This window comes from Heterodontus francisci, chromosome 7 (assembly GCF_036365525.1).
Source record: "Heterodontus francisci isolate sHetFra1 chromosome 7, sHetFra1.hap1, whole genome shotgun sequence".
Classification (NCBI taxonomy): domain Eukaryota; kingdom Metazoa; phylum Chordata; class Chondrichthyes; order Heterodontiformes; family Heterodontidae; genus Heterodontus; species Heterodontus francisci.
The window spans coordinates 39,807,086-39,823,321 of record NC_090377.1 but is presented as its reverse complement, the minus strand read 5'-3'; the positions used below and the strand labels follow the sequence as shown (position 1 = coordinate 39,823,321).

The following is a 16,236-nucleotide window of genomic DNA, read 5'->3' as shown; positions in this document are numbered from 1 at the left end:
CATCTGAATTTAAATCATTCCGACAGTGAATGGAACTGTTGCTTCCTGCATCAAGCCATGAATGAAACAGAGAAACAAGCTACCAAAATTAAGATCGTACTGGGTGGGCAACAAGGGCTTGCAATGGATCAATACATCAGGAGTGTCAGCTGAGGATCAGAAGAACCCTAGCAAGCTATGGCCATTCCTGAGCAGCAACTGAAGGTAAAGGTTTCTGAGTACATAGGCTTGAGCTTATGAACTATGGGCAAAGGCAAGATGAGTCAGTTGAGCAGTTTGTTGCAAGGTGCTGAGACAAAGCTTAATATTTTGACTTCGCAGATATTAAATTGTCAGACGGATTATAGAACTAGTAATCCTCTATGGCAGCGAGGCCTGGACAACATATGTCGGCCAAGAGCGACGTCTCAATTCATTCCATCTTCGCTGCCTCCGGAGAATCCTTGGCATCAGGTGGCAGGACCGTATTTCCAACACAGAAGTCCTCGAGGCGGCCAACATCCCCAGCTTATACACCCTACTGAGCCAGCGGCGCTTGAGATGGCTTGGCCATGTGAGCCGCATGGCATATGGCAGTATCCCCAAGGACACATTGTACAGCGAGCTCGTCACTGGTATCAGACCCACCGGCCGTCCATGTCTCCGCTTTAAAGATGTCTGCAAACGCGACATGAAGTCCTGTGACATTGATCACAAGTCGTGGGAGTCAGTTGCCAGTGATTGCCAGAGCTGGCGGGCAGCCATAAAGGTGGGGCTAAAGTGTGGTGAGTCAAAGAAACTTAGCAGTTGGCAGGAAAAAAGACAAGCGCAAGGGGAGAGCCAACTGTGTAACAGCCCCGAGAACCAATCTTATCTGCAGCACCTGTGGAAGAGTCTGTCACTCTAGAATTGGCCTTTATAGCCACTCCAGGCATTGCTTCACAAACCACTGACCACCTCCAGACGCTTACCCGTTGTCTCTCAAGACAAGGAGGCCAAAGATGAAGAATCGTGTCTACCCCACTAGAGGCCTTTCAAAAGACGGGGCGGCACAGTGGCGCAGTGGTTAGCACCACAGCCTCACAGCTCCAGGGACCCGGGTTCGATTCCGGGTACTGCCTGTGTGGAGTTTGCAAGTTCTCCCTCTGTCTGCGTGGGTTTTCTCCGGGTGCTCCGGTTTCCTCCCACAAGCCAAAAGACTTGCAGGTTGATAGGTAAATTGGCCATTATAAATTGTCACTAGTATAGGTAGGTGGTAGGGAAATATAGGGACAGGTGGGTATGTTTGGTAGGAATGTAGGATTAGTATAAATGGGTGGTTGATGTTCGGCACAGACTCGGTGGGCCGAAGGGCCTGTTTCAGTGCTGTATCTCTAATCTAAAAACCTGTGAGAAAAGAAGAAAAGGCATGCCATAGAAATTTGAAGCCATCATGACTGGGTGCTAACAGTTGGGGGCGGCTACGACAATTGGTATGATAACCAAGGCTCAGAAGTCTGCTAAGGCTTGTCGCAAATGTGGCCTGACTCACCTAATACACAGTTGTTCTAGCATACCAGAGCCACTGCGTAGCTTATGGTATGCAAGTACATTGGATAAAGCAGTGCAGAAGGTTGAACTCAGATACTGCACACAGGAATAGTGGCGGATAATATGCAAAGAGAATGTCTGCATGACAGGATGGCAAATGCAACAAAAGGTATGCCAACACACAGCAAAAGCCCAAGCAGGTGCATCAGGTCAGCAGAGAGACAGATTGCCAGGAGGACATGGATGAAGAGTGTACTTGTGCGAACAGCAAACAAGTATTTCACATAGTTAATTTGGATCAACGTCAATGTGTTTACGCAATCTAAAGCATTTGCCATGCTCGGGATGTCTGCAGAAGAGCGGCAAGCATAAACTCAGAGTGAAAATTGACACTGGAACAAGTGCAAATATTCTGCCCATCCATATACTGAAGGACATGTATTTAAAGAAATGGGAATCTATGGTGCAACCCACCACAGCTATGCTGACAGCTACAATGGTTCTCTAATCAAGTGCATTGGAACGATAACCTTATTGTGCAGCTATGGGAGCTCTGATTGGCTACCACAAATGTTTTATATTATAGACACAACTGCACCAGCTGTCGCAGAACCTCCAGTATGCCAAGACTTACAAATTGTCATCAATGCATGAGGTCAGCACCACATGGAAAGGTACGGAAATTTGTAACACTGAGTGCATTGTCAGTTGGAGACTTAAACTACTTTGCCCAGACAGGTTTGATGCAGTCGACGATTTCGAGAATGATGCTATATTGCATGTGAGGGAGGATGCAGTTCCTACAGTCAACGCGCCAAGGAAATGTGGCCTGCACGTTCAAGAGAAGCTTAAAGTGGAGCTGGATGAGATGGCGTGCAACGGAGTATCCGCCGAGTGCACCAGCATTCTGATTGGTGCAGCTCCGTTACATGTGTGCTGAAGAAAAATGTCAATCTTGGGTTTTGCTTAGACTCACGATGACGGAATTTAGCCCTCAAGATGCCCACACAAAATCCCAACCCTGGAGGAGCTGAATCCTAAGTTTACTGGTGTGAAGTATTTTTCAAAGCTTGACACGAAGCATGTAAAATCCACTTAGTCAAGAATGCCCAGCTACTCTCAACTTTTAGAACGCCATTCAAGACATATTATTTTAGACCGTTACAGTTTGGTTTTGTGCATCAACCAGGACATTTTCCAACAGTACATAGACAGGATACCACAAAAAATGTGGCAGGCTGTATCTGTATAGCTGACAATATTGCGGTGATTGGGCAGACCAAGGCAGAGCATGACTGAAAGTTGCATTTGCTAATACTGGCTGCTCGTCATGAGGGCTTTGTGTTTAAAGGCAAGAAGTACCAGATCAACCTCTTTGGGTCGATTTATATTCCGCCACAGGAATACATCCAGATCCAGATAAGTTTGAAGATATCAACCATGCCAACTCTTCAGGAACAGTAAGACCTACAGTGGTGTCTGGGGCTGTTTAACCTTTTGGCTCAAACATCCCCAATTTCGCTGAGTGAACAGCATCGCTTGGAGAAATGCTGCGCAAAGGTACACCTTACTTGTAGCAGGAAAACCACCAGCAGGTGTTTGAGACCTTTAAAGTTAACTCTGTCAAGTCAAGATAGCATGCTACTGTATTACGACCCGACCAGTGAGACCACGTTCAAAGTCGACACGTCCCAGAAGAGATTAGGCAGCTGCATCGTGTATAAAGGGGGAAGCCAGTCGCCTTTGCGTCAAAGAGTTTGTCGCAAACCCAATCCAATATTCGAACATCGAACATGAAATCAGAGCTCTGGTTTTTGGTATCATTAGGTTTCACACCTCCTTGTTTGGAAAACATTTAACTGTGGAGACTGACCACAAGCCACTTGAAGTCATATGGCGCAAACCGCTCACGAGTGCTCCCCTGCTGTTGCCGGGACTTTTAGTTATGATCCAGGGCTACAATTGTGACATCCGATGTAAATTGGGCAGCAAAATGGGCACGTTGGACACCTTGAGCAGGTTGCCTAACCAGAACAAAGATGCAGATGTCTTCCTAGATTTGCATGTCCGCTGTGTGGATACCGAGATTGAGGATGTCTTGAAGGTCGACCTCATGAGTTTTAGACCCCACTAATGCAAGCAGCTAAGAGATGAGATGGCGTGTGATCCTACCCTATCGTCGTTGTGGAAGGTGATTGTGGAAGGATGGCCTGATACAATACAGGAAGTAACCAAACATCTACCCTGTTTCTGGCAGCATCGAAATGAGCTCGGAATATTACAAGGGGTGATTTTTCAAAGGGAAACAAGTCCTGATATCCGAAGCTCTGTGTTCTGATATTCTAACTCAACTGCACAAAGGGCATTTAGAAATAGAACTTGCTAGATGCCCTTGCTAGCGAGACGCTCTACTGACCTGGAATCAACAGTGATGTTGAAGACAGTGCTGAAATCCTGTGAGGCATGTCAAAGTTGTTAGCTGAATCAACAGAAGGAACCCTTGATCCCACATGAAACACCTTCATGTTCATGGGCAAAGATCGGCACAGATTTATTTCAAATTCAAGGTGATGATTTCCTCCTTGTTACAGATAACTTCCTCAAGTTTTCGATCATCAGGCAGCTACGAGATATGTCAAGTGCAGTCATTGCTGATACGGTCAGTGCTCCGTTCAACCTATATGGCACGCTAGATGAAAATATCTCCAGTAATGGGCTGCTATATGAAGGAAGACCATTCTGAGCAATGCACGCCAGGTGGTGAGTCTGTCACATGACATCATTCCCACATTATCCAAAGTCCAACGGCATGCCTGACGTATGGTGCACGCCATCAAATTGCTTATTTTAAAGTGTAGGCAGACAGGACAAGATCTCAAGGCTGCAATGCTGCACCTCCGAGCTACTACATTGGACCTGGGGTTACCATCTCCTGCAGAGTTGACGTTTGGAAGATAGATAAGGACTACCCTACCAGTCAGCATCTGGGAATCATTTGGAACATCGAAGATCTTGAGGGGTCTTGACAGGGTGGAAATGGAAAGGATGTTTCCCATTGTGGGAGAATTTAGCACCAGTGGTCACTATTTAAAAATAAGGGGTCGTCCATTTAAGACAGAAGAGGAGAATTTTTTTTCTCTTAGAGGGTCGTGAGCCTTTGAAACTCTCTTCCTCAAAAGGCAGTGGAAGCAGAGTCTTTAAATACTTTTAATACCGAGGTAAATAGATTCTTGATAAGCAAGTGGGTGAAAGGTTATCTGGGGTAGGTGGGAATGTGGAGTCGAGGTTACAATCAGATCAGCTATGATCTTCTTGGATCGCGGAGCAGGCTCGAGGGACTGAGTGGCCTTCTCCTTGTTCGTATGTATGTATCTCTGAATTTTTCTACAGTAAAGGATATAGGAACATCGGAGCAGGAGTAGGTAATTCAGCCCATGGAGCCTGCTCTGCCATTCAGTACGATCGTGGCTGATCATCCACTTCAGCCTTTTTCCCATGCCATCCTCATATCACTTTATGTCATTGGTATTTAGAAATGTGTCAATTTCTACTTTAGACATACTCAATAACTGAGCTTCCACGGCCCTCTGAGATAGAGAATTCCAAAGATTCACAACCCTCTGAGTGAAGAAATTTCTCCTCATCTCACTCCTAAGTGGCTTCCCCCTTATTCTGAAATTGTGTCCCCTGCTTCTAGACTCCCCAACCGGGGAAACACCCTACCTGCATCTGTCTATACTTTTGTCTAAACAAGGCGAGATGAAGGCATCGTATGATAGGCAAATAGGACCAGAATTAGCTCAATTGTGAGTGGGATAGATGGTCAGTGTCCTCAATCATGCATTGGGATCCTTGGTATTCTGCATAGGTTGCAATGATATGCAACCAGCCCAGATCGTACGAGGTGCAGCCACTCAATGCTGCGATTCTTAGACGGTACAGAAGTCAACTCGGAGCTGTATGACAACACTACATGTGACAACCTTTGGCATTGTGGATACATTCAAAGGCAAAGTCTGAAGATGAATGTACAGAGGCTACGAGCACAGAGGAAGAACATGCTAACCAGAGTTCTGAGCCACCAGAATCTCAGAGGAATCAGTAAGACAAGCACAGCTCTGGGAAGAGGTTTACGATAACCAGATCGGGACGAATAAGCAAACCTTGTCTATGTTTCAGAGAGTGTTGAACTTACTCACTTGTAAATAACGTTTTTAGTCATGTATAATTAGTCCGAACCACAACGTCATTGTATATCATGCGTATGTTTTATCTTTGGATAAAAGGGGGATGTTGTGGACAACCTTAAGAGCAGACCACCTTAAGAGCTGTAAGTGAAAATCACCAGAGGAAGTGATGTGTCACTTGACCAGGAAGTTGTGGGTGTGGCCAGGCAGAATGAATTGTGTTTAGATGTGGCTCATTTGAGTATATATATGTTCTAGTTAAAATATAATAAAACCCACATTTACTTTGGATGTTCCTTGTAGTCCTGTGAGTCGTAGAATAGATCACACTGTAAAGGAACAAGTATAGGCACTTGTTCCAGAATCCTCAGGTAACTTGGCAGAATTACATTCTTAAGAGTAAGCAGCAGATGAGGAACGATGACTGCAGGTTTTTAATCTAGCAAAATTGTTTGAATTCACTTGTTTGTTTTTTGATTGAACAATGATCTTTGTTGTAAAGCATGTGGTAGTCATTGTAACATGCAGTGAAATAAAGCCCAAAAGCACATCAGATCAAATTGCCTGTAATGTGTTGTTGTAATACTGTATGTTGTCTTGTGCATAGCTGCTGTTAATATCTGATTATGATCACAGTGGGGATTTTTCTGTTTTGTGACCCTCTGTTAAATGGGATTGGAATGGATGGTCTAGTGGTAAAGCAAGCCAATGAGCAGTGCAATGAATTGAAGTGATAGGGATTAGGAAGATTGCCCTGGCAGAGTGTTGTGCCAAAAATCAGTATAGATGCAAGATATCAAAAGCACTACCCACGTGGCAACACGAATGCAGGTTCAGGTGTAATCCTATAATAAATGGTATGAATAGTTGCTGGTGAGGATAGAGGCTAGAAGAATGCTGACGTGGGCTGGTGGTTAAGACACTGTTAGTATGTTGTGCTGTGCAACATAAGAACAGGTGTAGGCTGCTGGTTCAACTGCTCAAGCCTTATCCATCGTTATTTTGGATTATGGCTGATCTGTACCTCAACTCCATACACTCGCCTTTGTTCCATATCCCTTGTTACCCTTACTGAACAAAAGTCTATAGATCTCAGTCTTGACAAGTTCAATTGATCCAGCCTTTTGGGAAAAGCAAGGTCCATATTTTCATACCTTTTATTTGAAAAGTGCTTCCTGATTTCCCCCTGGAAATTTATGGGTATAATTTTAAGATTTTGCCCCTTGTTGTGGATTCCTGTAATCAGAGAAAATAGTTTCTCTGCATCTGCCCTATCAAATTCCTTTATTATTTTAAACATTTTGGTTAGATCTCCCCTAACCTTCTAAACTCAAGAGAATCCAAGCCAAGTTTATGCAACCTGTTGCCATAATTTAAACCTTTAAGTCCTGCTGTCATTCTGGTGAATCTGCACTGTAAATCCCTGTAAGGCCAACATATCTTTCCTGAGCTGCAGAACCTAAAACTGTACACAGGACTCCTGATGGATTCTGTATAACTAAAACATCAATTTTGTATTCCAGACCTCTTGAGATTGAAGCCAACATTCCATTAGCTTTTTTGATTTTTTTTTTTAACCTGTCCAATAGAATTTGGTGACTTGTGTCGGAGAGAAAGCTGCCAAGTGGAGGCCAGGCACTTCCTCATGGACGGTTGTAGAGGGTTCTATTGCTCTTGCATTAGAGTGCCAGGGTTGACATTTTGGGGTCTCTTTCTCTGGCCGTATTGGCTATGGTGGTCTAAGGAGGCAAGAATTTGAAAATCTAGCTTGATAACAATGGTGATCTTCCTTCAAAGATTCATTGAAGTCCTTCAAAGGACAAAAAGATCCCCAAGTTTGTATATGTAAATAAATGCACAAACTGCGGTATTCAAATACAGGTTAATTCTAAAAAACAGTTATTCTACTAAATTTCTAAACATCTCTGCTAAATACCTGTTGTGGTATTAAGTAGGAATTTAGATGAAATTGCTAGCAATTTGTGGCTGCTGTATCATGAATGTTATGTATACTGAAGTGAGAATTGAGACACATTAGAAATTAATCAATCCATCTTACTGATTCCTTTGTCTCCATTGTTTTTTGTTTTGTTTTTCATTCAGTGGTCTTTCTGAATGGTTTAGTGGTCTATATTGTCCTCTAGCACAGTGTTATCCAATGCACTCGTTGTATATGGTGCATAGGGTGGCACAGTGGCGCAGTGGTTAGCACCGCAGCCTCACAGCTCCAGAGACCCGGGTTCAATTCTGGGTACTGCCTGTGCGGAGTTTGCAAGTTCTCCGTGTCTGCATGGGTTTCCGCCGGGTGCTCCGGTTTCCTCCCACCTCCAAAGACTTGCAGGTTGATAGGTAAATTGGCTATTATAAATTGCCCCTAGTGTAGGTAGGTGGTAGGGGAATGGTGGGGATGATGTAGAGAATATGGGGTTAATGTAGGATTAGTATGGATGGGTGGTTGTTGGTCGGCACAGACTCGGTGGGCCGAAGGGCCTGTTTCAGTGCTGTATCAATAAATAAATAAATTAATGTCCTTCATTTTTAGAGCCACACAATACTGAGTTGTGTTAAAATTGTAATGGTGTGTATGAGTATGGGTGTCACAGGCTAGACTGCTATTTGTCATCTGCCCCTAACTGAGGAAGGAAGAATCGACCGTGTTGGTATTCGACAAGAGACACATATAGATCAGACCACAGATATGCTTATCAGAATATAGTTCAGGGTTTTTCGTGACCTGGAAGCTGAAGGGCCACTTACTCAATGAAACAAGAAAAATAGTCTGCATTTGTTATCTTCTGTGTTCCTGTTCTCTCTGGTGCCTCTAACTGCCGATACATTTAGATCTATGGGACTTCTCTGTGGAAGCAGGGCCAACTTTCAGAAGGTTAGTGGTCCGATTGCTCTCAGTTTTCTTGGGGAAATCTAGTGACACAAGGGATGCTAACTGAAGAACTTGGTTTTGTTCAGCTGATAGTTGGTGGTTTTCACAAAACAGTCGAGGTGTGTGAACGACGGACAGTGCTGCATGTTGATTTTTTTATTTTTTTATTTTTTTTTATTAGAGATACAGCACTGAAACAGGCCCTTCGGCCCACCGAGTCTGTGCCGAACATCAACCACCCAATTATACTAATCCTACACTAATCCCATATTCCTACCAAACATCCCCACCTGTCCCTATATTTCCCTACCACCTACCTATACTAGTGACAATTTATAATGGCCAATTTACCTATCAACCTGCAAGTCTTTTGGCTTGTGGGAGGAAACCGGAGCACCCGGAGAAAACCCACGCAGACACAGGGAGAACTTGCAAACTCCACACAGGCAGTACCCGGAATCGAACCCGGGTCCCTGGAGCTGTGAGGCTGCAGTGCTAACCGCTGCGCCACTGTGCCGCGATTGTACATCAATTGTGTTTAATTATATGAAGGTGGAGGGCATTAATTGGGGTTTTATTTGGGCGTATATAAAGAGACACCAAAATGGAGTGTGGTTGTATTAGGAGGTATATGTTTGTAATGTTTCACTCTAAATACAAGATTCAGTAAAGATTGGCTCAAATATCACGTCACCAACTGGCTTTCTGGATGCGAACACTGCGTGGCTGCCAATGAGGGTTGAAATGTGCAATTTTGGCAAGCTGAGGAGCTGCAGCAACATCCAAATGTCTTCAGCCTTCATCTTAACCTTTCTGTTGAAATGAGCAATTGAAAGGAATAGGACACTATTGGCATTAAAGGAGAGATTACAGGAGGTTGGCCATGAACCAAAGGTCTATTAAATGATCGGACGCTGTGTTTGGAAATGGCAGGTGACAGAGCGTAAGCAAGGCAAGTTTCAGAGCGCAGAAGCCAAAACGTAGAGATTTGTGGATTTCTGTTCCCTCCCTGAAAGTCCTGATATATCAATTCTGATTAAAATAGAGGCAGTTTACTTTTGAAGAAATTTGGTTTTTTTAAAGTAAACTGGAGCACATGGTCAGTAACAGAACACTTCAGTTAACAGATTGTCACCACCCTTTGAGATTGTATGCAGCAGGCTTGCGTTGTGGTGCAGTTGGATTGCAAAAACGATTTGAAGCTGTTCTGGCTCTGCCTCTTGATTGCTGACGATTTAAAAGCGCAAACCTATTTTCAAAAGATTGCGTATTTGTTTTATTATTACATATATTTTCTATTATATGGTGAATATGGTGACCTAACTGCCCCAAGTTTGGCGAGCATTGAAATCCTATTGGACAAAACTGCTGTAGCAGGAAAAGCAGTGACTGAATTCCTTTCATTTCAAGTGGACAGTTAGTTTTGCTCTTCCGGACTCCTATGAAAGTTGAACCCATTACCTTTTGTCGGCATTCGTTGCTCAACTGCTTCCAGTAAAGTGCTCTGTCATATTTTATGCATCGTAGATATTGGAAAAAATTGATTTGAATCATATGTTTAAATGGATTTAAATGAAATCAAGTGGTCAGAGTAAATATTTTTGAATAAAGTAACTTTAGGTTTTAGAAGTTTTTAAAAAAATAGGTCATATTACTCTGTTTCTCTTGGTTGCAATGGCACACAAGCTTGTATCTGTGCCATTGTTGCGATGCTACGATGTGATTGATACGTCCTGGTAAAGATGACTTTCAAAGTTTTTCTTTCTTCCCTACTCAGTAGTATGATTGATAATACAATAGTGAGGGATCATATGCACTGATATTCCAACATTTTTGCTATATTTTACAGCTTTCTATCTGAAGGTTACAAACTAAAGAGCAAATGTTTTAGTACAGTGCACCTGTCTTGTCTGTTGCTGTAGTGCTTTTGAAATGGTGCTGGTTCTTTGAAAATGATATTCCATATTCATTTAGCTTGAACACAGTGTACACAAAACTACATTTACATTTCGAGGTGGGCTTTATTCAGAAAGACTTGCATATATATCGCACCTTTCACAGCCTGAGGACATCACAGAGCGCTTCACAGCCAATTAATTTTGAAATGTAGTCATTGTGGGAAATGTACCAGCCAGTTAGTGCACTGCAAGGTCCTTGGCCAGGACACTGGGAGAACTCCCCTGCTCTTTGAATGTGCCATAGGATCTTTTATGTCTACCTGAGAGGGCATAAGGGGCTGCGGTTTAACATCTCATCTGAGAGATGGCATGTCCAACAGTGTCGCACTGGTGTGTCAAACTAGATTTTGTGCTCAAGTCTTTGGTATGGGGTTATGCCAGTACTCCAGGCCATGCTCGTTAATTGAATCAGACAATGTTTTCAGAGAGGCTTGTCATTATTCCCAGATAATGGTGTTGGACGTTTTGATTTTTATCATTTCTGTTCGATATGGAGGAATATACTTTTTGTCTGCCAAGTTGTGCAGTCATGAAGTATACTGTTCCAACCATCGTCTTGTCTGCTGAATGCACCGTAGTGTATAGCATGTTGTATTAATTAATAGGTTGTACTGCAACATAGATCACAATGCAATGAACCTGTTTTTTTTAGTAAATTTTATGTGAGTTGACATGTAATTTTTTTTGTAGGTGTGCAAGTTTCTGGCAATGACACCATCTTAACCGATATACTTTATACTCCTGAGTGAAGATAATAGTCCCAGATAATTGGAATTCACAGACTGCAAAGGGCAACCATTGAGGGGCTGCCACTGGGTGAGTACGCTATATTAGAAAATTCAAATTTTGCTTTATAGGTTAAAGATAAGGGTTCTGATAAGGTCAGTGTTACTGTCCTCAGTTGTTACTGTCTTCTACTTTAATGGCGATCATTTTTTAAAAAGCGATTCTCCTTGCTGGTGTTCTCCCTTCTCTCCTTTCTGTCCTTCACTGAAGGTATCAACTCGTGTTTGTGTTTGGTTTCACGGGGGCTGATGTCCCTGCGCTACCACATCTGTGTCAATGGCCTGGACTCTGCAGTAGTAATGATGGTAAACGCTGGTAATTTCACTGATATTACCCCTCTGAAACTGATGGCAAATCTGGAGTTCAGAAATGCGCATTGAAATCCAGAAGTTGCTGTCAGTGAATCTCTGCTTCCCCTTAGGGTGTGCTGTTGAAGCCTTCCACCGCCCGCCCCCCCCCCCCCCCCCCAAAAGAGAGTGAGCAATTAGAAATCAGCTGAACTGACAAGAACGTGCCCTTTTGCACTATTAATCTCGCTGTAAAAACCCTTGAAATTACAACTTGTGGAATGTAACTTTCTAATGGCATATTAACTGGCATAATTGCTGCTGAAAAACCTATCTGGCCCTGGAAAATTAATCTTATATTTGTGGAATGTCAGATTTCTCCATTATGATAAATTTCACATTTTTAAAATGATCTTTTTCTTAAGTTTATGATATTTCAGCTTCTACCTTAATCCAATATTTATGTCCCAATCATTTATTTCACTCTGTATAAAAATTTAAGAGAGTGAAGGGTAATCAGTGTGCTTTATTTCATGGTTTCTTCACTATGATAATACTTCATTATGATTGGCTGTTTATCCTACTTGATGCTAAATGCCTGAAGATCTCCTTGACTTGATGCCAGATTCAAACTGGAATCAGGAAAGGAGAAATCCACACCACAGAAATTGTTTGATCTTTGTGATGGCTTTGTTCGAGGTCAGCTGCAAGTGCCGCCGTTTGTATCTGAATTTTGATGTCGAGTTTTGGCAGGCTATGTGACTGTGGGGGAGCAGCTCAGCTCAAGTATGTTTTCGCCCAATTTCTACACATACATACTTCCAGCAGTTGTCAGTAGATGCATTTATCGGGACTAACTTTGAAATACAATGGGAATACATTTTTAAATATTCTATTTCTTATTGATTGTACCTCATAAATATGGCACAGTCTATGATTCGAATTAGTAATTTTTATGTTGCACATAGAACTAAGCATTAAGGATTTTCACTTGAAATACAGTGTATGTTATGCTAGCTGTAGCCTGATGGGAGAGTTCTTTTGTGCGGTGCAATCTGAGCACCTTTGTACCAGGATGTGGAACTCCTTCATTTGCATCATCTACCAAAAGTCCTGGAATGGATGTGTACTATTAATTTTCTGTATGCAGGTTACCTGAGTAATATGTATGGAACATTTAAAAGTAATTTTAGCTTGAAGTTTTGCAGTATTGATAAATGGTTAAAATTAAAATCTAATGGAGTCTGTACTCAGGATAACAAAGCCATGAGTACTCTTGCTGGTGAAATGTAACTGCTGTTTTTAGGAAAAGTTTAGTTGGTGAATTTATCTGTTTCTTCAGTAACAGGCAGAGAGAGAGATTTGTCTTAAATGTAGCATATTGTTAACATTTGCACGATAAAGTCTGCTTTGCCTTTTGCATTGGGGCACCTAGCATATTGCCTGCTCAATTGTATCTGTGTTTAAAAACACTTTTTAATTATTTAGCAGAGTTGGGCCAGTAGTTTCCCCATAGACTATTAAATGTTAACTACTTAGATACTAAAGAGGTGGAATGTCTCTTTGTTTCACATTTATGCATGGGGGAGAAAGGTTATGGAGTGTACTTCCTAATAAAATACATTGCAGCTGATCTTCCTCCATTACTATGTCACCTGACATTATCCTTCTATACAATATAAACATTTTAACAAAAATCCAAATTGGTTTCTCATTGTTGAATCCAATGTAAGCTTCAGTTGAACACATGATACTTCTATCCGTGATGCTCTGTAGATCACCTCTGCTCTACTCTATTCATTAAAATGAGATGTGAAATTATTACCATTGTCAACCTTAGAGCACAACTATTTGAATATTTAGATTCATCAGACAACGTGTGTGTGTGTGCATGTGTGTGTGTATATGTATACATATAAACTACGCATTTTGAGCATCCTATTTGACCTTGAGTTGAGGTTTCAACCTCATTCTTTCCGTTATAAAAAACACCCACTTCCATCTCTGCAACATCATCCACCTCTACCCCCTGTCACTATTAATCTGTTGCTTTAATAAGCTTTAACAAAAAGTACATTGGCTTCCAGTCCAATTTAAATTTCTCATCCTTTTTGTTTAAATTCCTTTATGGCCTCTACCACTCTCTTTCTCTTTAATCTCTTTCAGCCCGACAACTCCCTCTCCCACCCCCAGGATTCTCCCTTCCTCAGATACATCTCCCTTGCCTCAGTTCTGGAATGTGCTGCCTGTGTATCTCCCTCTGTGGATGAGTTGAAAAGGTTTATTTTGTTTCTATTATTGCTTTTGCTGTAAGAAAGCAATGCTGAAAAATGTAATTAGAGCAGTTCTACTTCCTTACCCTGAATTCAACAGTCAGGACTACGATAGATTGAAGCCTAAGGTCAAATACTGAGTCCATGAAACAATTTCCATTTCACAGGATTTTTGTGTGGGGTATGGAAAAGCTGCTAGTATGTGACAACAACTGGTTGCATTTATATAGAGCCTTTAACATAGTAAAACATCCCAAGTTGGTTCACAGGAGCATTATCAAACAATATTTGACACAGAGCCACACGAAGAGATCTTAGAACAGGTGACCTAAAAGCTTGGTCAAAGAGAGAGCTCTTCAGAATCACAGAATTATTACAGGACAGAAGGAGGCCATTCAGCTCATCATGTCTGCACTGGCTGTCCGAATGAGCAATTCATCTAGTATAATTACCCACCTTCTCCCCGTAACCCTGTGCATTCTTCCTTTTTAGATATCAGTCTAAATCCCTTTGAATGCTTCAATTGAACCTGCCTCCAGTGCATTCCACACTGCGTGAAAATGTTTTTCCTCATGTCACTTTTGCCAGTTACTTTAAATCTGTGCCCTCTTGTTCTTGATCCTTTCACGAGTGGGAACAGTTTCTCCCTATCTATTCTCTCCAGACCCCTCATGGTTTTGAATATCTCTATCAGATCACCTCTCAGCCTTCTCTTTAAGGAAAACTGTCCTAACCTTCTCCAATCTATCTTCATACCTGAAGTTCCTTGTCCCTGGAACCGTTCTCGTGAATCTTTTCTGCACGCTCACCGCTGCTTTCACATCTTTCCTAAAGTGCAGTGCCCAGAACTGGATGCAGTACTCCAGCTGAGGCCGGGCTAGTGTCTTATACAAGTTCAACATAACTTCCTTATTCTTGTATTCTATGTCCCTATTAACAAAGCCTAGGATACTGTATGCTTTATTAATCACTCTCAACCTGTCCTGCCACCTTCAATGACTTATGCACATATACACCCAGGTCCCTCTGCTCAAAGAACAAAGAAAATTACAGCACAGGAACAGGCCCTTCGGCCCTCCAAGCCTGCACCGATCCAGATCCTCTATCTAGACATGTCGCCTATTTTCTAAGGGTCTGTATCTCTTTGCTTCCTGCCCATTCATGTATCTGTCTAGATACATTTTAAAAGACGCTATTGTGCCCGCGTCTACCACCTACGCTGGCAACGCGTTCCAGGCACCCACCACCCTCTGCGTAAAGAACTTTCCACCCATATCCCCCCTAAACTTTTCCCCTCTCACTTTGAACTCGTGACCCCTAGTAATTGAATCCCCCACTCTGGGGAAAAAGCTTCTTGCTATCCACCCTGTCGATACCTCTCATGATTTTGTACACCTCAATCAGGTCCCCCCTCAACCTCCGTCTTTCTAATGAAAATAATCCTAATCTACTCTACCTCTCTTCATAGCTAGCGCCCTCCATACCAGGCAACATCCTGGTGAACCTCCTCTGCACCCTCTCCAAAGCATCTACATCCTTTTGGTAATGTGGCGACCAGAACTGCACGCAGTATTCCAAATGTGGCCGAACCAAAGTCTTATACAACTGTAACATGACCTGCCAACTCTTGTACTCAATACCCCGTCCGATGAAGGAAAGCATGCCGTATGCCTTCTTGACCACTCTATTGACCTGCGTTGCCACCTTCAGGGAACAATGGACCTGAACACCCAAATCTCTCTGTACATCAATTTTCCCCAGGACTTTTCCATTTACTGCATAGTTCACTCTTGAATTGGATCTTCCAAAATGCATCACCTCGCATTTACCCTGATTGAACTCCATCTGCCATTTCTCTGCCCAACTCTCCAATCTATCTATATTCTGCTGTATTCTCTGACAGTCCCCTTCACTATCTGCTACTCCACCAATCTTAGTGTCGTCTGCAAACTTGCTAATCAGACCACCTATACTTTCCTCCAAATCATTTATGTATATCACAAACAACAGTGGTCCCAGCACGATCCCTGTAGAACACCACTGGTCACACGTCTCCATTTTGAGAAACTCCCTTCCACTACTACTCTCTGTCTCCTGTTGCCCAGCCAGTTCTTTATCCATCTAGCTAGTACACCCTGGACCCCATGCGACTTCACTTTCTCCATCAGCCTACCGTGGGGAACCTTATCAAACGCCTTACTGAAGTCCATGTATATGACATCTACAGCTCTTCCCTCATCAATCAACTTTGTCACTTCCTCAAAGAATTCTATTAAGTTGGTAAGACATGACCTTCCCTGCACAAAACCACGTTGCCTATCACTGATAAGCCCATTTTCTTCCAAATGGGAATAG

General features: G+C 42.5%; 1 protein-coding gene across 9 annotated transcripts in view; it reads left to right on the top strand.

Annotated features, from left to right (window-relative positions):
• The window catches only part of spopla (speckle type BTB/POZ protein like a), a 325,679-nt gene that overhangs the window by 147,665 nt on the left and 161,778 nt on the right, over positions 1–16,236 (top strand). For 8 of the 9 annotated variants that reach the window (XM_068035024.1, XM_068035015.1, XM_068035014.1 and 5 more), the window contains one exon: positions 11,226–11,351. The gene's annotated coding sequence lies outside the window, so the exon portion shown is untranslated. Of the gene's footprint in view, positions 1–8,561; positions 8,581–11,225; positions 11,352–16,236 lie in introns of those variants that run through there. The other variant, XM_068035022.1, reaches the window with a different exon arrangement.